This window comes from Nerophis ophidion, linkage group LG14 (genome assembly GCF_033978795.1).
Source record: "Nerophis ophidion isolate RoL-2023_Sa linkage group LG14, RoL_Noph_v1.0, whole genome shotgun sequence".
NCBI classification, from domain to species: domain Eukaryota; kingdom Metazoa; phylum Chordata; class Actinopteri; order Syngnathiformes; family Syngnathidae; genus Nerophis; species Nerophis ophidion.
Window position 1 is genome coordinate 55,203,667 of NC_084624.1, and position 19,009 is coordinate 55,222,675.

The window sequence follows — 19,009 nt, forward strand, 5'->3', positions numbered from 1 at the left end:
ATCACACCTCACTCCAACCCACTTCTCCAAAGTGGGCTGGCTCAGGGTGGAGGACAGAGTCAAACAACTTGCACTGAGCCTAGTCTATAAAACCTCCCTGATACTGAAGTACATGTCAAACTACTTCCTTAACGTAAATGACCGGCATAACCACAACACCAGGGGGAGCTCCACAAACCACGTTAAACCCAGATTCCGATCTAACAAAGGTCTTAACTCATTCTCTTTCTATGCCACATGAATGTGGAATGCACTCCCAACAGGTATAAAAGTAAGTGCATCTCTGTATTCCTTCAAAACCGCTCTAAAACAACACCTCCAGGCAACTTCAACACTTTACTAATACCCTCCTCCATTCACATCCCATCTCCCCGGATTATAAACAACTCAATGTACTTCTAATGTATATACTTGTTCTTATGCTATGTGAACTCACTATGTTCTCTGCTGGCTGTACATATCCTACTAAATAAGACCTACACTGTTTCAATGTCCACATTTCTCTGTTGATGCAATTGTTGATGACTGAAGTACTGATATCAACCAAAGCTCCTCATCCCACCCCCCGGATTGTAAATAATGTCAATAATTCAATGTACATACTATGATGATTAACTTGTGTGATGACTGTATTATGCTGATAGTATATATTTGTACCATGAATTGATTAACGTGGACCCCGACTTAAACAAGTTGAAAAACTTACTCGGGTGTTACCATTTAGTGGTCAATTGTACGGAATATGTATTGAACTGTGCAATCTACTAATAAAAGTATCAATCAATCAATGAATCAATCAATCAATGCTCAGTCTTTCACAAGAAAGGATGGGGCGAGGTACACCCCTTTGTCCACAAATGTGTGAGCAAATAGTCAAACAGTTTAAGAACAACGTTTCTCAAAGTGCAATTGCAAGAAATTTAGGGATTTCAAACATCTACGCTCCATAATATCATCAAAAGGTTCAGAGAATCTGGAGAAATCACTCCACGTAAGCAGCATGGCCGGAAACCAACATTGAATGACCGTGACCTTCGATCACTGTATCAAAAAGCGACATCAATCTCTAAAGGATATCACCACATTGGCTCAGGAACACTTCAGAAAACCACTGTCATTAAATACAGTTTATCACTACATCTGCAAATGCAAGTTAAAGCTCTACTATGTAAATCGAAAGCCATTTATCAACAACATCCAGAAACGCCGCCGGCTTCTCTGGGCCCGAGATCATCTAAGATGGACTGATGCAAAGTGGAAAAGTGTTCTGTGGTCTGACGAGTCCACATTTCAAATTGATTTTGGAAATATTCTACATCGTGTCATCCCGACCAAAGGGGAAGCGAACCATCCAGACTGTTATCGACGCAAAGTTCAAAAGCCAGCATCTATGATGGTATGGTGGTGCATTAGTGCCCAAGGCATGGGTAACTTACACATCTGTGAAGGCACCATTAATGCTGAAAGGTACATACAGGTTTTGGAACAACATATGCTGCCATATAAGCGCCGTCTTTCTCATGGACGCCCCTGCTTATTTCAGCAAGACAATGCCAAGCCACATTCAGCACATGTTACAACAGCGTGGATTTGTAAAAAAAAGAGTGCGGGTACTTTCCTGTCCCGCCTGCAGTCCAGATCTGTCTCCCATGGAAAATGTGTGGCGCATTATGAAGCGTAAATTACAACAGCGGAGACCCCCGACTGTTGAACGACTGAAGCTCTACATAAAACAAAGGGAAAGAATTCCACTTTCAAAGCTTCAACAATTAGTTTCCTCAGTTCCTAAACGTTTATTGAGTGTTGTTAAAAGAAATGGTGATGTAACACAGTGGTGAACATGCCCTTTCCCAACTACTTTGGCACATGTTGCAGCCATGAAATTCAAAGTTAATTATTATTTTCAAAAAATATATAAAGTTTATGAGTTTGAACATCAAATATGTTGACTTTGTAGCATATGCAACTGAATATGGGTTGAAAAGGATTGGCAAATCATTGTATTCTGTTTATATTTACATCTAATACAATTTCCCAACTCATATGGAAACGGGGTTTGTAGAACAACTTCAAAACCCTCCATTAACATTTTATATACACACTGCAAGTATATACAGTCGCGATCAAAAGTTTACATACACTTTTAAAAAACACAATGTCATGGCTGTCTGGAGTTTCCAAGCATTTATACAACTTTTATTTTTTTGTGATGTAGTGATTGGAGCACATACTTGTTGCTCACAAAAGTGCTTCTTTTGTGAATTTATTATGGTTGTAGTGAAAATGTGACCAATCAAAAGTATACATACAACAATGTTAATATTTGCTTACATGTCCCTTGGCAAGTTTCACTGCAATAAGGCGCTTTTGGTAGCCATCCAAAGACCATAAAAATAGCTCCCATTTGTTGTTGTTGTTGTTGTTGAAAAGACGACTAGCGCTAAATGTGGCGTTAAAGGCCTACTGAAAGCCACTACTAGCGACCACACAGTCTAATAGTTTATATATCAATGATGAAATATTAACATTGCAACAAATGCCAATACGGCCTTTTTAGTTTACTAAACTGCAATTTTAAATTTCGCGCAAAGTATCCTGCTGAAAACGTCACAGTATGATGACACGTGCGTGTGACGTCACGGATTGTAGCGGGCATTTTGTTCCAGCCCAGATCCCAGCTATAAGTCGTCTGCTTTAATCGCATAATTACACAGTATTCTGGACATCTGTTGCTGAATCTTTTGCAATTTGTTCAATGAATAATGGAGACGTCAAAGAAGAAAGATGTAGGTGGGAAGCGGTGTATTGCGGCCGCCTTTAGCAACACAAACACAGCCGGTGTTTCCTTGTTTACATTCCCTAAAGATGATGGTGAAGCTTTACTATGGAACAGACCGGTCAAGTGAACGTGGTTCTCTACCACATGTCAAACTGCAGGTTTCGGTGAGAAAATGGTGGTAATAAGTCGGCTCTTACCATAGACATGAGCGGGTAGCTTGCGTCATACCTCGTGCGCCTGTCAATGAGGCAGCTGCGGACTCTTTTGCCTCCTCCGACCGGCCGCTCCCGAACATGGGATGCTTCCACCGTGGAGGAGGGGGAAAAAAAGCTCAGCCCAGCCCCAACGGCTGCCTTCGCGTCGCCTCGTCGAGAAACGTGGCTTCCCTCAGAGACACTGGCGGTCACCACACCCCTCCGACTTTCAGGTACTATATAATCTCACTAAAACACTAGTAACACAATAAGCAGATAAGAGATTTTCCAGAATCATCCTAGTAAATGTGTCTAAACTGCCTACTTTCTCTTTTTATATTTTTATTTTACTGTTATATTGTTATTCCCATTGTTTTTTTTTTAATATTTCTCTATTTTGTTTGCATTTAAACCCCCATTATTTACTTTTTACTCTTTTTTTTTAAATTGATCTCAACTCTGTACACTGCTGCTGGAATTTTAATTTTCCTGAAGGAACTCTCCTGAAGGAATTAATAAAGTACTATCTATCTATCCATCTATCCATCTATCTATCTATCTATCTATCTATCTATCTATCTATCTATCTATCTATCTATCTATCTATCTATCTATCTATCTATCTATCTATCTATCTATCTATCTATCTATCTATCTATCTATCTATCTATCTATCTATCTATCTATCTATCTATCCATCTATCTATCTATCTAATAACATCTGAATTGGTTGCCATCCAAAGACTATAAAAATAGCTCCCATTCGTATAGTCTTTGGTATGACTCGGCCGTGGTTTGAAGTCAAAAAGCAGGTGTCCAAGTATTTGTTGAGCTGATAATAATTTATGGATACTTTTGACAACCTTGTCTAGGCGTATAGATGAGGGCATGAAGTTGGGGGCGCAGGCGGGTCGGACGTGAGATCACGTCTTTGGGGAAGGAGCTTTTTCCTTCATGAGGTCATGAAAATACAGGGATATTTCACATGCCAGTACTGTGTATAAAATTAAACTACGTTCATGTTGTTTATAATGTTGTTTATAATGTGTATTTATAATAAGTTGTGCAAAGGACATTTTATAATTTTCGAAAGTTTATTTTGTCCTTGAAATTGTTTACAGGGTTAGGCGCAATAGGTGTTTAACTTCAGCCTAAACCTTTTCGGTCTGCAACATTTTTTATTTTCAATCTATGAATGTACAACTGTTTGTTTGCTTTGTTGACCATTGACCGAAGAAGAATAAACAAAAACAAAAAAATCTGCAACTTCAAAAGCTTCTCTCAAAAAAAAAAAGTAATGGGGACACATTTTTGTCTCGTTTGATGCTAATAAACAGGGCCTAAGGACACACATTACAGTTACAACATCAGTAAGAAATTAAAGTTAAAGTAGTTAAAAAATAAAAGTTAAAGTTAAAGTACCAATGATTGTCACACACACACTAGGTGTGGCAAAAGTAGTCTCTGCATTTGACCCATCCCCTTGATCACCCCCTGGGAGGTGAGGGGAGCAGTGAGCAGCAGCGGTGGTCACGCCCGGGAATCATTTTTGGTGATTTAACCCCCAATTCCAACCCTTAATGCTGAGTGCCAAGCAGGGAGGTCATGGCTCCCATTTTTATAGTCTTTTGTATGACTCGGCCGGGGTTTGAACTCACGACCTACCCATCTCAGGGCGGACACTCTAACCACTAGGCCACTGAGTTAAGGCATTTATACTTTTTAAAGCTAAAGATCCACGTAAAGTACCAGTGCACTGGCTTCCTGTGCACTTAAGATGTGACTTTAAGGTTTTACTACTTACGTATAAAATACTACACGGTCTAGCTCCATTGCATTGTACTATATGTCCCGGCAAGAAATATGCCTTCCAAGAACTCGGGCTTATTGGTGATTCCCAGAGTCCAAAAGCCCTGAATACCCAGCTGGGTGATCTGGAATGCCCTCCCGGTAACAGTTAGAGATGTTACCTCAGCATTTAAGTCCCATTTTAAAACTCATTTATATACTCTAGCCTTTAAATAGACTCCCCTTTTTAGACCAGTTGATCTGCTGTTTATTTTATTTTCTCCTCAGGCACAGGTCCGGTGGCCATGGATGAAGTGCTGGCTGTAGAGAGTCAGGACCCGGGGTGGACCGCTCGCCAGTGCATCAGTTGGGGACATCTCTGCACTGCTGACCCGTTTCCGCTCGGGATGGTCTCCTGCTGGCCCCACTATGGACTGGACTCTCATACTATTATGTTAGATCCACTATGGACTGGACTCTCATACTATTATGTTAGATCCACTATGGACTGGACTCTCACACTATTATGTTAGATCCACTATGGACTGGACTCTCACTATTATGTTAGATCCACTATGGACTGGACTCTCACTATTATGTTAGATCCACTATGGACTGGACTCTCACTATTATGTTAGATCCACTATGAACTGGACTCTCATACTATTATGTTAGATCCACTATGGACTGGACTCTCACACTATTATGTTAGATCCACTATGGACTGGACTCTCACACTATTATGTTAGATCCACTATGGACTGGACTCTCACTATTATGTTAGATCCACTATGGACTGGACTCTCACTATTATGTTAGATCCACTATGGACTGGACTCTCACTATTATGTTAGATCCACTACGGACTGGACTCTCACTATTATGTTAGATCCACTATGGACTGGACTCTCACTATTATGTTAGATCCACTATGGACTGGACTCTCACATTATTATGTTGGATCCACTATGGACTGGACTCTCATACTATTATGTTAGATCCACTATGGACTGGACTCTCACACTATTATGTTAGACCCACTATGGACTGGACTCTCACTATTATGTTAGATCCACTACGGACTGGACTCTCACTATTATGTTGGATCCACTATGGACTGGACTCTCACTATTATGTTAGATCCACTATGGACTGGACTCTCACATTATTATGTTAGATCCACTATGGACTGGACTCTCATACTATTATGTTAGATCCACTATGGACTGGACTCTCACACTATTATGTTAGATCCACTATGGACTGGACTCTCACACTATTATGTTAGATCCACTATGGACTGGATCCTCACTATTATGTTAGATCCCCTATGGACTGGACTCTCGCACTATTATGTTAGATCCACTATGGACTGGACTCTCACTATAATATTATATTCACTATGGACTGGGCACTCACTATTATGTTAGATCGACTATGGACTGGACTCTCCCACTATTATGTTAGATCCACTATGGACTGGACTCTCACACTATTATCTTAGATCCACTATGGACTGGACTCTCACACTATCATGTTAGATCCACTATGGACTGGACTCTCACTTTTATGTTAGATCCACTATGGACTGGACTCTCACTATCATATTAAATCCACTGTGGACTGGACTCTCATTATTGTGTTAGATCCACTATTGACTTGACTTTCACACTATTATGTTAGATCCACAATGGACTGGACTCTCACTATCATATTAAATCCACTATGGACTGTACTCTCCCTATTGTGTTAAATCCACTATGGACTGGACTCTCACAATTATAATAAATCCACTATGGACTGGACTTTCATTATTATGTTAGATCCACTATGGACTGGACTCTCTCACTATTATGTTGGATCCACAATGGACTGGACTCTCACTATCATATTAAATCCACTATGGACTGTACTCTCACTATTGTGTTAAATCCACTATGGACTGGACTCTCACAATTATAATAAATCCACTATGGACTGGACTTTCATTATTATGTTAGATCCACTATGGACTGGACTTTCACAGTATTATGTTAGATCCACTATGGACCGGACTTTCATACTATTGTATTAGATCCACTATTGACTGGACTCTCTCACTATTATGTTAGATCCACTATGGACTGGACTCTCACTATAATATTATATTCACTATGGACTGGACTCTCACACTATTATGTTAGATCCACTATGGACTGGACTCTCACACTATTATGTTAGATCCACTATGGACTGGACTCTCACACTATTATGTTAGATCCACTATGGAATGAACTCTCACTATTATGTTAGATCCACTATGGACTGGACTCTCACACTATTATGTTAGATCCACTATGGAATGAACTCTCACTATTATGTTAGATCCACTATGGACTGGAGTCTCACAATATAATGCTAGAACCACTCGACGCCCATGGCTTTCCTTAGAGGGGGGATCACCCACATCTGCAGTCCTCTCCAAGGTTTCTCAAAGTCAATCACATTGACATCCTACTGGGTCGTGAGTTTTTCCTTGCCCTTATGTGGGCTCTAAACCGACAATGTGGTTCTGGCTTGTGCAGCCCTTTGAGACACTGGTGATTTAGGGCTATATAAGTACACATTGATTAATTGATTGTAAATTTGTAAATGCTTTTATCGCAGCTACACATTCAGAGCCAATGCGGCCAAATCTAGAAAAAAAAAGTCATTTTCCAGGTAAACAAGCAGCCATTGTGCGAACACATTTTCATTTCGTCTCTTATCTGGGCGTCGAGGCTCTTTTTAGCCCCTCGGAATGGGGGTCAGCGAGCTTGAAATAGCATCAGACGTGCGCCACGGCGAGGGCCAAAGGTTAGCCAGCAAAGACACTCCAGACATTGAGCTAAAATCGACTGCTTCCAGCTGCCGGAGTAATAAAGTCTTGGTGTCTGTCCGCCGTGCTGAAATCAAACGCCATCTCCTTCAAAAAGGAGGGGATGAGAGACGCTGGCCGTGGTGCTGAGATAGAGACGCCGCGGGGCTGACGGCACGCCTCACAACAGAAGGCGGCATGTGGTGCACTCGCACACGCTGAGGTTGCTGTTGTTGCTGTTGTTGTTGTTGTTGTTGTTGTTGTTGAAAAGACGACCAGCGCTGAATGTGGCGTTAAAGGCCTACTGAAAGCCACTACTACCCACCACGCAGTCTGATAGTTTATATATCAATGATGAAATATTAACATTGCAACACATGCCAATACGGCCTTTTTAGTTTACTAAATTGCAATTTTAAATTTCGCGCAAAGTATCCTGCTGAAAACGTCACACTATGATGACACGTGCGTGTGACGTCACGGATTGTAGCGGGCATTTTGTTCCAGCCCAGATCCCAGTTATAAGTCGTCTGCTTTAATCGCATAATTACACAATATTCTGGACATCTGTTGCTGAATCTTTTGCAATTTGTTCAATGAATAATGGAGACGTCAAAGAAGAAAGATGTAGGTGGGAAGCAGTGTATTGCGGCCGCCTTTAGCAACACAAACACAGCCGGTGTTTCATTGTTTACATTCCCTAAAGATGACAGTGAAGCTTTACTATGAACAGAACGGTCAAGTGAACGTGGTTCTCTACCACATGTCAAACTGCAGGTTTCGGTGAGAAAATGGTGGTAATAAGTTGGCTCTTACAGTGGACATGAGCAAATAGCTTGCGTCGTTCCTCGTGCACCTGTCAATGAGGCAGCTGCGGACTCTCTTGCCTCCTCCGACCGGCCGCCCCCGAACGTGGGATGCTTCCACCGTGGAGGAGGGGGGAAAAAAGCTCAGCCCAGCCCCAACAGCTGCCTTCGCGTCGCCTCGTCGAGAAACGTGGCTTCCCTCAGAGACACTGGTGGACACCACACCCGTGGCCACACCCCTCCGACTTTCAGGTACCATATAATCTCACTAAAACACTAGTAACACAATAAACAGATAAGATATTTTCCATTATTATCCTAGTAAATGTGTCTAATAACATCTGAATCGCTCCCACTGCCGTCTTTTTTTCTTCTTCTAGTCCTTCACTCTAACTTTCCTCATCCATTAATTTTTCATCCTTGTTCAAATTCATGGGGAAATCGTTGCTTTCTCGGTCCGAATCGCTCTCGCTGCTGGTGGCCATGATGGTAAGCAATGTGCGGATGTGAGGAGCTCCACAACCCGTGACGTCACGCGCACATCGTCTGCTACTTCCGGTACAGGCAAGGCTTTTTTATTAGCGACCAAAAGTTGCGAACTTTATCGTCGATGTTCTCTACTAAGCTTTACTGTGGAACAGAGCGGTCAAGTGAACATGGTTCTCTACCACATGTCAAACTGCAGGTTTCGGTGAGAAAATTGTGGTAATAAGTCGGCTCTTACCGTGGACATGAACGGATAGCTTGCGTCGTTCCTCGTGCACCTGTCAAAGAGGCAGCTGCGGACTCTCTTGCCTCCTCCGACCGGCCGCCCCCGAACGTGGGATGCTTCCACCGTGGAGGAGGGGAGAAAAAAGCTCAGCCCAGCCCCAACAGCTGCCTTCGCGTCGCCTCGTCGAGAAACGTGGCTTTCCTCAGAGACACTGGCGGTCACCACACCCCTCCGACTTTCAGGTACTATATAATCTCACTAAAACACTAGTAACACAATAAGCAGATAAGAGATTTTCCAGAATGATCCTAGTAAATGTGTCTAAACTGCCTACTTTTTCTTGTTATATTTTTATTTTACTGTTATATTGTTATTCCCATTGTTTTTATTCTTTTTTTAATATTTCTCTATTTTGTTTGCATTTAAACCCCCATTATTTACTTTTTACTCTTTTTTTTAAATTGCTCTCAACTCTGTACACTGCTGCTGGAATTTTAATTTTCCTGAAGGAACTCTCCTGAAGGAATTAATAAAGTACTATCTATCTATCTAATAACATCTGAATCGCTCCCACTGCCGTCTTTATTTTTTTTTCTAGTCCTTCACTCTAACTTTCCTCATCCACGAATCTTTCATCCTTGCTCAAATTAATGGGGAAATCGTCGCTTTCTCGGTCCGAAACGCTCTCGCTGTTGGTGGCTATGATTTTAAACAATGTGAGGAGCTCCGCAACCCGTGACGTCACGCGCACATCGGCTGCTACTTCCGGTACAGGCAAGGCTTTTTTATTAGCGACCAAAAGTTCTCTACTAAATCCTTTCAGCAAAAATATGGCAATATCGCGAAATGATCAATCAATCAATGTTTATTGTTATAGCCCTAAATCACAAGTGCCTCAAAGGGCTGCACAAACCACAACAACATCCTCGGTACGGCCCACATTAGGGCAAGGAAAAACTCACCCCAGTGGGACGTCGACAATGATGACTATGGGGACCGAAAGCACGATCAAGTATGACACATAGAATGGAGCTGTTATCCCTGTTTAAATAAGAAAATCTCATTTCAGTAGGCCTTTAAAGTGCGGCCACATCCCTGCCAGACAGCAGGATCTGTAATACGCAGCGGCAATTATTGGCACTTGCATGTTGGAACACAACACCATAAACGTCGACGCATTCATGGGTTTCCTCTCCTTGTTATCTTCCACACGCAGGCTTGTGTTAAAAAAAAAGAAAGAAAAAAAAGACACGTCTAATCTCTATTTTGACCTTTCAGTTTGGAAGCCGCAGCGGATCAAAATACTTTTTCATCGGTTTCCTGTCCAATGATTGATGGCTGGTGGTCAGCGCCATCCAAGGACTCAGGAAATAGTGATCCAGCATTTTTGTGGTTCCGAGCTTACAGTACGCATACAGCACGTACAGTATTTCCTTGAATTGCCGCCGGGGCGCTACTTAATTTAAAACCTCTTCTCACTCCGGCGCTTACCAAAGGCATGCGGTAAAAGTAAGCATGCGCTAATTATTTTAAAACCTCTTCTCACTCCGGCGCTTACCAAAGGCAAATTAGGCCTGCGCTTATCAATTTGAGTCTGATGTAAGGATACCATCATGACAAGCACATATAATAAAAAAAAACGTTATTATGGTCTTACCTTTACTTATAAATGAAGTCCATGCGCAGCTCCTTCTGATCAAAAGCATCGATAACTTGTTTATAGAAGTCTTCCTTATCTTTCTTCAGTTTTAAAAGTCTCTCTGTCTCGATGGAGATCTGCCTTTATTACCTCCTGCTTCCATTGAAAGTCCAGTTTAGAAAACAGTTTTATTTTAGATATGTAATCCTCCATGTTAAAAGTGCAAGCGAGAGGAGAAAATAAACGATCGCTGCTTGTTGTCACTTCTTCTGCAGCCGAGTAGTCGCAAGAAGGATCACTAGCGCCCTCTACCACCAGGAGGCAGGAGTCCTTTAATGACTCATATTTGACACACGCAGCTACGGTATATTAATAAAACATAGCTGCTTACTGTTCTTTTTAGCATATTCAATAGCTTGGACCTTAAATCCTACTGAATAGCTTTTAATCTTCTTCCCTTTATGCAATTTCAAATGATTGAAATCAGCCTCCTCCATTTAGAAAATGATGACAGGTGAAGTGTCACTCGTGACGTGACGAGTTTGACCCGGTGGAAATTCTAGGCATATGCTAATTATTTGGCGAAACGAGTTTGACCCGGCGGAAATTCTAGACATGCACTAATAAAAATAACATTTTGCGAAACGAGTTTGACCCGGCTGTTCTCATATGGTGAACCTACCCTCCCTCGCCTGGAAAGTGAGCTGTGCGTCTCACTTTTCCCCGGATCTCCTTCTTTCTCTGGTTGCCTCCTTCGTTCCTCGACTCCTCGCTCGCCCCCGGACAACGACGACTCGCTCCTGCCTTTCGACCCCGCTTCCGCCCCTGAACAATCCTGTCTGCCTCGCCCTTGTCTGACAGCACCGCGTCTCCAACACTTATGGTAAAACGCTCCAATTAAATACTTCACATAGTCTTACACCATACACACTCTTGGGTTTTTGACACACACCATTCTATAGTTTATTAGTATTGTTTATTATTATTATTATTATTAGTAGTAGTAGTATTATATATATGTATATATATATTTACTTCATATATAATAAATCTCTGTACACTACTGCCACCTGGTGTCTGTTTGCCATCACTTCTCTTGTTTAACCATAACAAAATGTCCGGCATTTTGAGTATTGTTTACACAACGTGCAGTACGCTACTTAATATGTCCATGTGGAAACTCGTTCGGTGCACCTCCGCACCGAACCGGAAACCCTGTACTGAAACGGTTCGATAAAATACCCGTACCGCTACACCCCTAATATATGGTGTATGATGACATGGCCTCAAAATATCGAGATATTAATAAAAGGCCATATTGCCCAGCACTAGTTTCATCCATTTTTAAATTGTTTAAGTTTTACATATGAACAGCTGTTGGCTACAAAACTAATTTGGCATTTTATTTACGAGATACAGTTATTGTTTTCTGTATGATTCATGAGTGGTGTTTATTTGCATCTATGGGTTTACATATAGAAGAAGGTGCTTGCTTTTGTTTGTGTCGTTTTTAGGTGCCCCTCCCCCCTAATTTATTGATTGTTTGTACCCCCCTGGTCCCCCCACCTCAAAACAGGCATTAAATCGGAATGAAGACCTGCAATGTAAATCCTTAGCCTGCCTGACTCCATGACTTAAACAACTTACATCAACAAACAAAACAACATTATGTTGCATTAGTCAGGCCTTGTACGGGCGGAGTTGCCATTCTGCTTGCATGAGTTCCAGCTGCCGCCGCCAAGGTCAAGCAATTAATCAAATCCATCAGCATCTTTAACATAATGAACAACCGCAGCATATGGATTTGACCTCGCCAAGCCTCCTCCTCCTCCTCCTCCTCCTTCATGCCTTGTCAACTCATTAACGCAGCTTTCAAGTTGCCATGTCTGACTGTCAGTTATCGATACACAATCTCACACAATCAGGTGTGTGTGTGTGTGTGTGTGTGTGTGTGTGTGTGTGTGTGTGTGTGTGCGCGCTGGAGACACGCAGCTGTGCCCGCCTCAGTTGGCAGACACTGCAAATATTCCAAAATGTAGACTCTGCACAACAACTTTGCAGCACTGTGTTGCATGAAATGTAAACTAAAAACTGCATCTTCTGAGTTTAGATACACATGTACTGTAAATGTATAAATATATTATTCACATGTGGATAATGCTGTATATTTGACTGTATTTATATTATTCACATGTGAATAATTATGTATAATAGACTGTATTTGTGATATTCACATGTGAATAATGCTGTATAATAGATTGTATTTATGTTATTCACATGTGAATAATGCTGTATAATAGACTTTATTTATATAACTCACGTGTGAATAATGCTGTATAATAGACTGTATTTATGTTATTCACATGTGAATAATGCTGTATAATAGACTGTATTTATATTATTCACATGTGAATAATGCTGTATAATAGACTGTATTTATGTTATTCACATGTGAATAATGCTGTATAATAGACTGTATTTATATTATTCACATGTGAATAATGCTTTATAATAGACTATTTATATTATTCACATGTGAATAATGCTTTATAATAGACTGTATTTATATTATTCACATGTGAATAATGCTGTATAATAGACTGTATTTATATTATTCACATGTGAATAAAGCTGTATAATAGACTGTATTTATATTATTCACATGTGAATTATGCTGTATAATAGACTGTATTTATATTATTCACATGTGAATAATGCTGTATAATAGACTGTATTTACATTATTCACATGTAAAAATACCTAAGTGTTTATTGTCTATTGTGAGCAAACTGATGTGCTGAATTTCCCACAGGAATCACTAAAGTACTTTCTATTCGATTCTATTCTACAGTGGTAGTCCTTTAACTTGGGGGTATTTTGAAAGGTGAGAAGTCTCTCCGCTTTTTTTAGGCATTAAAGAGGAACCGCACTTTTTGGGGAATTTTTCCTAGATTCCACAATCATTATGAAAGACACAATGACGGTTGAATTGTACTTTTTTAATGCATTCTAAATATCAAATAAACGTAAATAAAAGTCTGCTTACAGCGCAGCCAATGAAAGCTCCACTATTCCGCACATAAAATCTGATAAATAACCATTCAAAAAGCGCCAATGATCCTCCATTTACATTTCGTGACTTGAATATTAACCAAGTATTAGGGGTAGGGTTGCAAAATTCCGGGAATATTCAATGTCGGAAAATTTACATGGGCATTAACGGGAAATGAATGGGAATAAACATTGAATGCAACATGCTGGATCTTGCAGCATGACTATTAGCTAAAACAACCTGATTTAATGCAAATTTAGTAGAATCGATACTTCCTGTGTCGCGCCGTCTCTTCTTCCCTCCTTGTCGTACATAACATTAACCCTGCGGGATTAAATGTATTTAAATTAGGGCTGGCTGATATATGGAATATACTTGATATATCGCGGGTTTGTCTCTGTACGATATAGAAAATGACTCTATGGTGATATTGGAGTATACGTTCTCACACAGTTGATTTTAGCTTCAGGCATTAATTACACTTCTCAATCTTTCTTGTCTCTGCTTCTCACAGAGACATAAAACAAGCGTGCCTTCTTACATACGTCACATACTGTCGCGCGTGCAACGTCATACGCCCTCGCAGAGCAGAGAGGTAGCGGCCTGGGTAACGTCAGCTGTGGTGCTAGCGGAGCGGTGCGAGTGGTAATAAGAGAGAAAGAAGGTGCAAATCTGGTAACGAATGAAATATTAATTCCCAGGAAAAACAGCACGGGGTGCATCGTCTGGCGGTGGTTTGGCTTAAAGCAAGAAGATGTTGAACAGACAACCGAAATATGTCAAGTATGCCGCAAAAAGTAGCATTACTGCTAATTTGTAGCATTATTTGAAAAGTCACTCGCTGGGGAATGAAGAGTGCTTGAAACTCTGCATGTCAACATCTTTGTTTGGTGCCACACCAACAAAATGCTCAAGCAACCATTTCCACATCAACACCGAATGAAAAAAATAGTCAACAACAGGAGATAACGTCCGCAGGAACCTACCACATAGCGAAGGACATACACTATTTGATTTCCTATTATGCAGCTCATTTTTTATTGAAATAACTTGTGTGACATCATGCACAAAAGTGCACTTTATGTGTTTTAAACTATTGTAGTGGCGTCCTGTACAAAAAGTGCACTTTAATTTAGTGTTGTTTTCATATGTCATCTTAGTGACATCATGCACAAAAGTGCACTAATAGCTTGTTTTAAAATGTCTCTGACAATTTCTGTTTTGGAAATGACATGAATGTTTTTGCCACTGCTTAATAACTATTACAAAAATACACTTTTAGTTGTGATTTCCCTCTCTGCATGAAAGTTTAAAAGTAGCATATATTAATGCAGTATGAAGAATGTTTTAATGTAGACACATAGAATCATCATACTGCTGTGATTATATGCATCAAGTGTTCATTCAAGGCTAAGGCAAAATATGGAGATATATATGGTGTATCGTAACATGGCCTAAAAATATTGAGATATTATTAAAAAGCCAGCTTATCGGCCAGCCCTAAATTTAAATAATTAACTGGGATGAGAATCAGCACCTCCAAATTAGAGTTCATGGTTTTCGCCCGGAAAAGGGTGGAGTGCCATTTCCGGGTTGGGGAGGAGACCCTGCCCCAAGTCGAGGACTTCAAGTACCTCAGAGTCTTGTTCACGAGTGAGGGAAGAGTGGATGGTGGGATCGACAGACGGATCGGTGCGGCGTCTTCAGTAATGCGGACGTTGTATCGATCCGTTGTGGTGAAGAAGGAGCTGAGCCGGAAGGCAAAGCTCTCAATTTACCGGTCGATCTACGTTCCCATCCTCACCTATGGTCATGAGCTTTGGGTTATGACCGAAAGGACAAGATCACGGGTACAAGCGGCCCAAATGAGTTTCCTCCGCCGGGTGGAGGGTCTCTCCCTTAGAGATAGGGTGCTGGGGGAGTAGAGATGCGCGGATAGGCAATTATATCATCCGCATCCGCAGAACCAAGGTCGTCATCCACCCGCCATCCACCCGAACCAACATTTTATCAGGACCGTACCCGCCAGCCAAAATACATCAGAGGTTGTCCGCCTTTACCACTCACAGAGCTATTTAAACCTGCTTCACAGAGTAAAGAAGACAATTGGAGCCGCAAACGTTCCCGCGACTATCCAATAGCGTTCATCCTGATGACAAGAATATGGGCGTGCTGTGAGGCTATTGCCTTAGACACCTTCAACAACATGTACGGGCCGATTGTTGGTCCAGCAACATGTTGTGTGCAGCTTCCGCAATTACACGTTCAAGATTGAAAGGCATACTGGGTGATAAAGAGTACACTGATGGTTTTGATATAAACAACTTTAAGACTCTTACTAATATGCGCCACGCTGTGAAGCCACACCAAACAAGAATGACAAACACATTTCGGGAGAACATCCTCACAGTAACACAACACAACAAATACCCATAATCCTTTGTATCCGTGATATTTCCTGAATATATTTTACACCACCGCGCCCCCAACCCCGGAGGGGGGGGGGGGAATGGCGGGTTTTGCTGCTAGCGGGGTGTATAAAATAGTCAGGATGTGTCATGAATACAAAGGATTATGGGTATTTGTTGTGTTGCGTTTATGTTGTGTTACTGTGAGGATGTTCTCCCGAAATGTGTTTGTCGTTCTTAATTGGTGTGGCTTCACAGCGTGGCGCATTACTAAGAGTGTTAAAATTGTTTATATCACAACCATTAGTGTACTCTGTGTCACCCAGTATGCCTTGCAGTCGTGTGCGTGGGTCTGTGGAAGCCACACACAACATGATGCTGGATTGACAAGCAGATCGTACATGTTGTAGTAGGCGACAAAGCCAGTGGCTTCATAGCACGCCCTAATACTTATTAACTGGGTGACTGCCGGCAGTCATTCAGGAGAATAATAGCATCCCTTATTGACTTCTTCGCTTTATGACACGGGTCTTAAATGGCTCTTTGATTGCCAAAGGATACCATTCCCACAACCATGAATTACAAATATTTCCGGTTGGTTCAACCGCCACCAGCCCGAATATAATTAAAATCTATTTTTTTGTCATCCGCGGACTCCGTGGATGAGATCCCAAACCGCGCATCTCTATGGGGGAGCTAAAACTAAAGCCGCTGCTCCTCCACATGGAGAGGAGCCAGATGAGGTGGTTCGGGCATCTGGTCAGGATGCCACCCGAACGCCTCCCTAGAGAGGTGTTTAGGGCACGTCCGACTGGTAGGAGGCCTTGGGGAAGACCCAGAACACGTTGGGAAGACTATGTCTCCCGGCTGGCCTGAGAACGCCTCGGGATCCCCTGGGAAGAGCTAGACGAAGTGGCTGGGGAGAGGGAAGTCTGGGCTTCCCTGCTTAGGCTGCTGCCCCCGTGACCCGAGCTTGGATAAGCGGAAGAAAATGGATGGATGGATGGTTAAATAAGAAGGTGATGGAATGAATTAAGCTAGTAAACAGATGGAGGTACCACCGTGTGAAAGAATATGAGAGTTGTTTTCCTATATTCGTAAGACAAAAGTTCACCTGGTATGTGCGGGAACTCCAGCAAAGTTCTCCTCTCAGCTGCTGCAAAATGAAAATGTTCCAAAATGCAAAAAGTGTTTTGTTTTTTTGTTTGTTTTTGTTTCATATTCCTCCTCCTCCCCTCCAACAACGCCATTGCACAAAACCGGACAGGAAACCCGCTCACATTCAACGGAAAAGCAGCCACGATGGGCATCGTACGAAAATGGCTTTGGGAAAAGAAAAGAAAAAAAAAAAAGATTCCACGAGCACGTATTTGTCCTGCGTGGCTGTGGACTCAGCATCTTTTCGGGGGGGAGAAAAAAAAAAAAAAAAAAGAAGAAGCACCGCAGGCATGCACAACAAGAAGAAGAAGAAGAGAAGAAAGGGAAAGCTGTGAGATGAAATGTACTCACCGAGCGGGAGTTAGCAGTATTTAAAGGGGAAAGGAGAGCAATAATGGTGTCGAGGACGAGTGAGACTCTGCTCGTGTGTCTGCTGCGTGGGACCAAGATGTCACGTGACCCACACTCTGCCAGCCGTGCACGTGCATCAATGACACCCACACTTCCTGGGTGATGACTTTTATTTTGAAAGGACTCGCAGGTGGTGGCGGTTCAAACGTGCATGTATTATTATTTTTTATTTATTATTATTATTTTAATAATAATAATATTAATGGATAATATTTTAAATTGCGCTTTTCTTTCGTGCTCACGGATAAGCTATTTTATAAACGTTTATTTATAAACTGCAACATTTACAAACAATCGAGAAATAATAATGATTAAAAAAACAAGTACGAAAACAGTACAAAAGAGCGCCAGGGGGTTGTAAAGTCAATAAAGTAACTAAAATAGAATGCAATATATATATACGTAACAAAGTGCAAATACATCGTTTTTTTGTTTTGTTTTTTTCCCTTATTTTTTAAATTTTCTAAACCTTTATTTAAAAACAATCGACAAATAATAATAGTCAAAATAGTACAAAAACAGTACAAAACAGCCCCGGGGAGTTGTAAACTCAATAAAGTAACTAAAAATAGAATGCAAAACACACACACACACACACACACACACAAACACATATATATATATATATATATATATATATATATATATATATATATATATATATATATATGGGGTCACAGGGGGTGCTGGTGCCTATTTCAGCTACAATCAGGCGGAAGGCGGTGTACACCTTGGACAAGTCGCCACCTCATCGCAGGGCCAGCACGGATAGACAGACAACATTCACACTCACATTCCCACACTAGGGACCATTTAGTGTTGCCAATCAACCTATCCCCAGTGGGAGGAAGCCGGAGTACCCGGAGGGAACCGACTAGAGATGCGCGGATATGCAATTATATCATCCGCAACCGCATCACTAAAGTCGTCATTCACCCGCCATCCAACCGAACCAATATTTTATCAGAACCGCAACCGCCCGCCAGTTGTTATATATCCAGAGTCGGGGACTTTTACCACTAAAAGAGCTAGTCTGACCCGTGTCATAAAGTAAAGAAGGCAACGGGAGCCGCTGACGCTCTCGCGAATATCCAAAGGTGCTCATCCAGATAACGAGAAAAATGCCGTACTTTGAAGCCATTGCCTATGATGCCTTCAACATCATGTGCAAACCGCTGGCCAGTCCAGCAACATGCTGTATGCAGCTACCTCAAACACATGTACAA

At 41.5% G+C, this 19,009-nt stretch overlaps 1 protein-coding gene across 3 annotated transcripts in view; it reads right to left on the bottom strand.

Annotated features, from left to right (window-relative positions):
- Window positions 1-17,834, bottom strand: part of LOC133568891 (RNA-binding Raly-like protein) — an 82,930-nt gene extending 65,096 nt beyond the window's left edge. Inside the window, exons 1-2 of one of the 3 annotated variants that reach the window (XM_061921085.1) lie at window positions 17,724-17,805; window positions 17,329-17,370 (exon numbers count right to left, since the gene is read on the bottom strand). The gene's annotated coding sequence lies outside the window, so the exon portion shown is untranslated. Of the gene's footprint in view, window positions 1-17,328; window positions 17,694-17,723 lie in introns of those variants that run through there. The other 2 variants (XM_061921086.1, XM_061921084.1) reach the window with 2 other exon arrangements.
- Window positions 17,835-19,009: the final 1,175 nt, after the last annotated feature.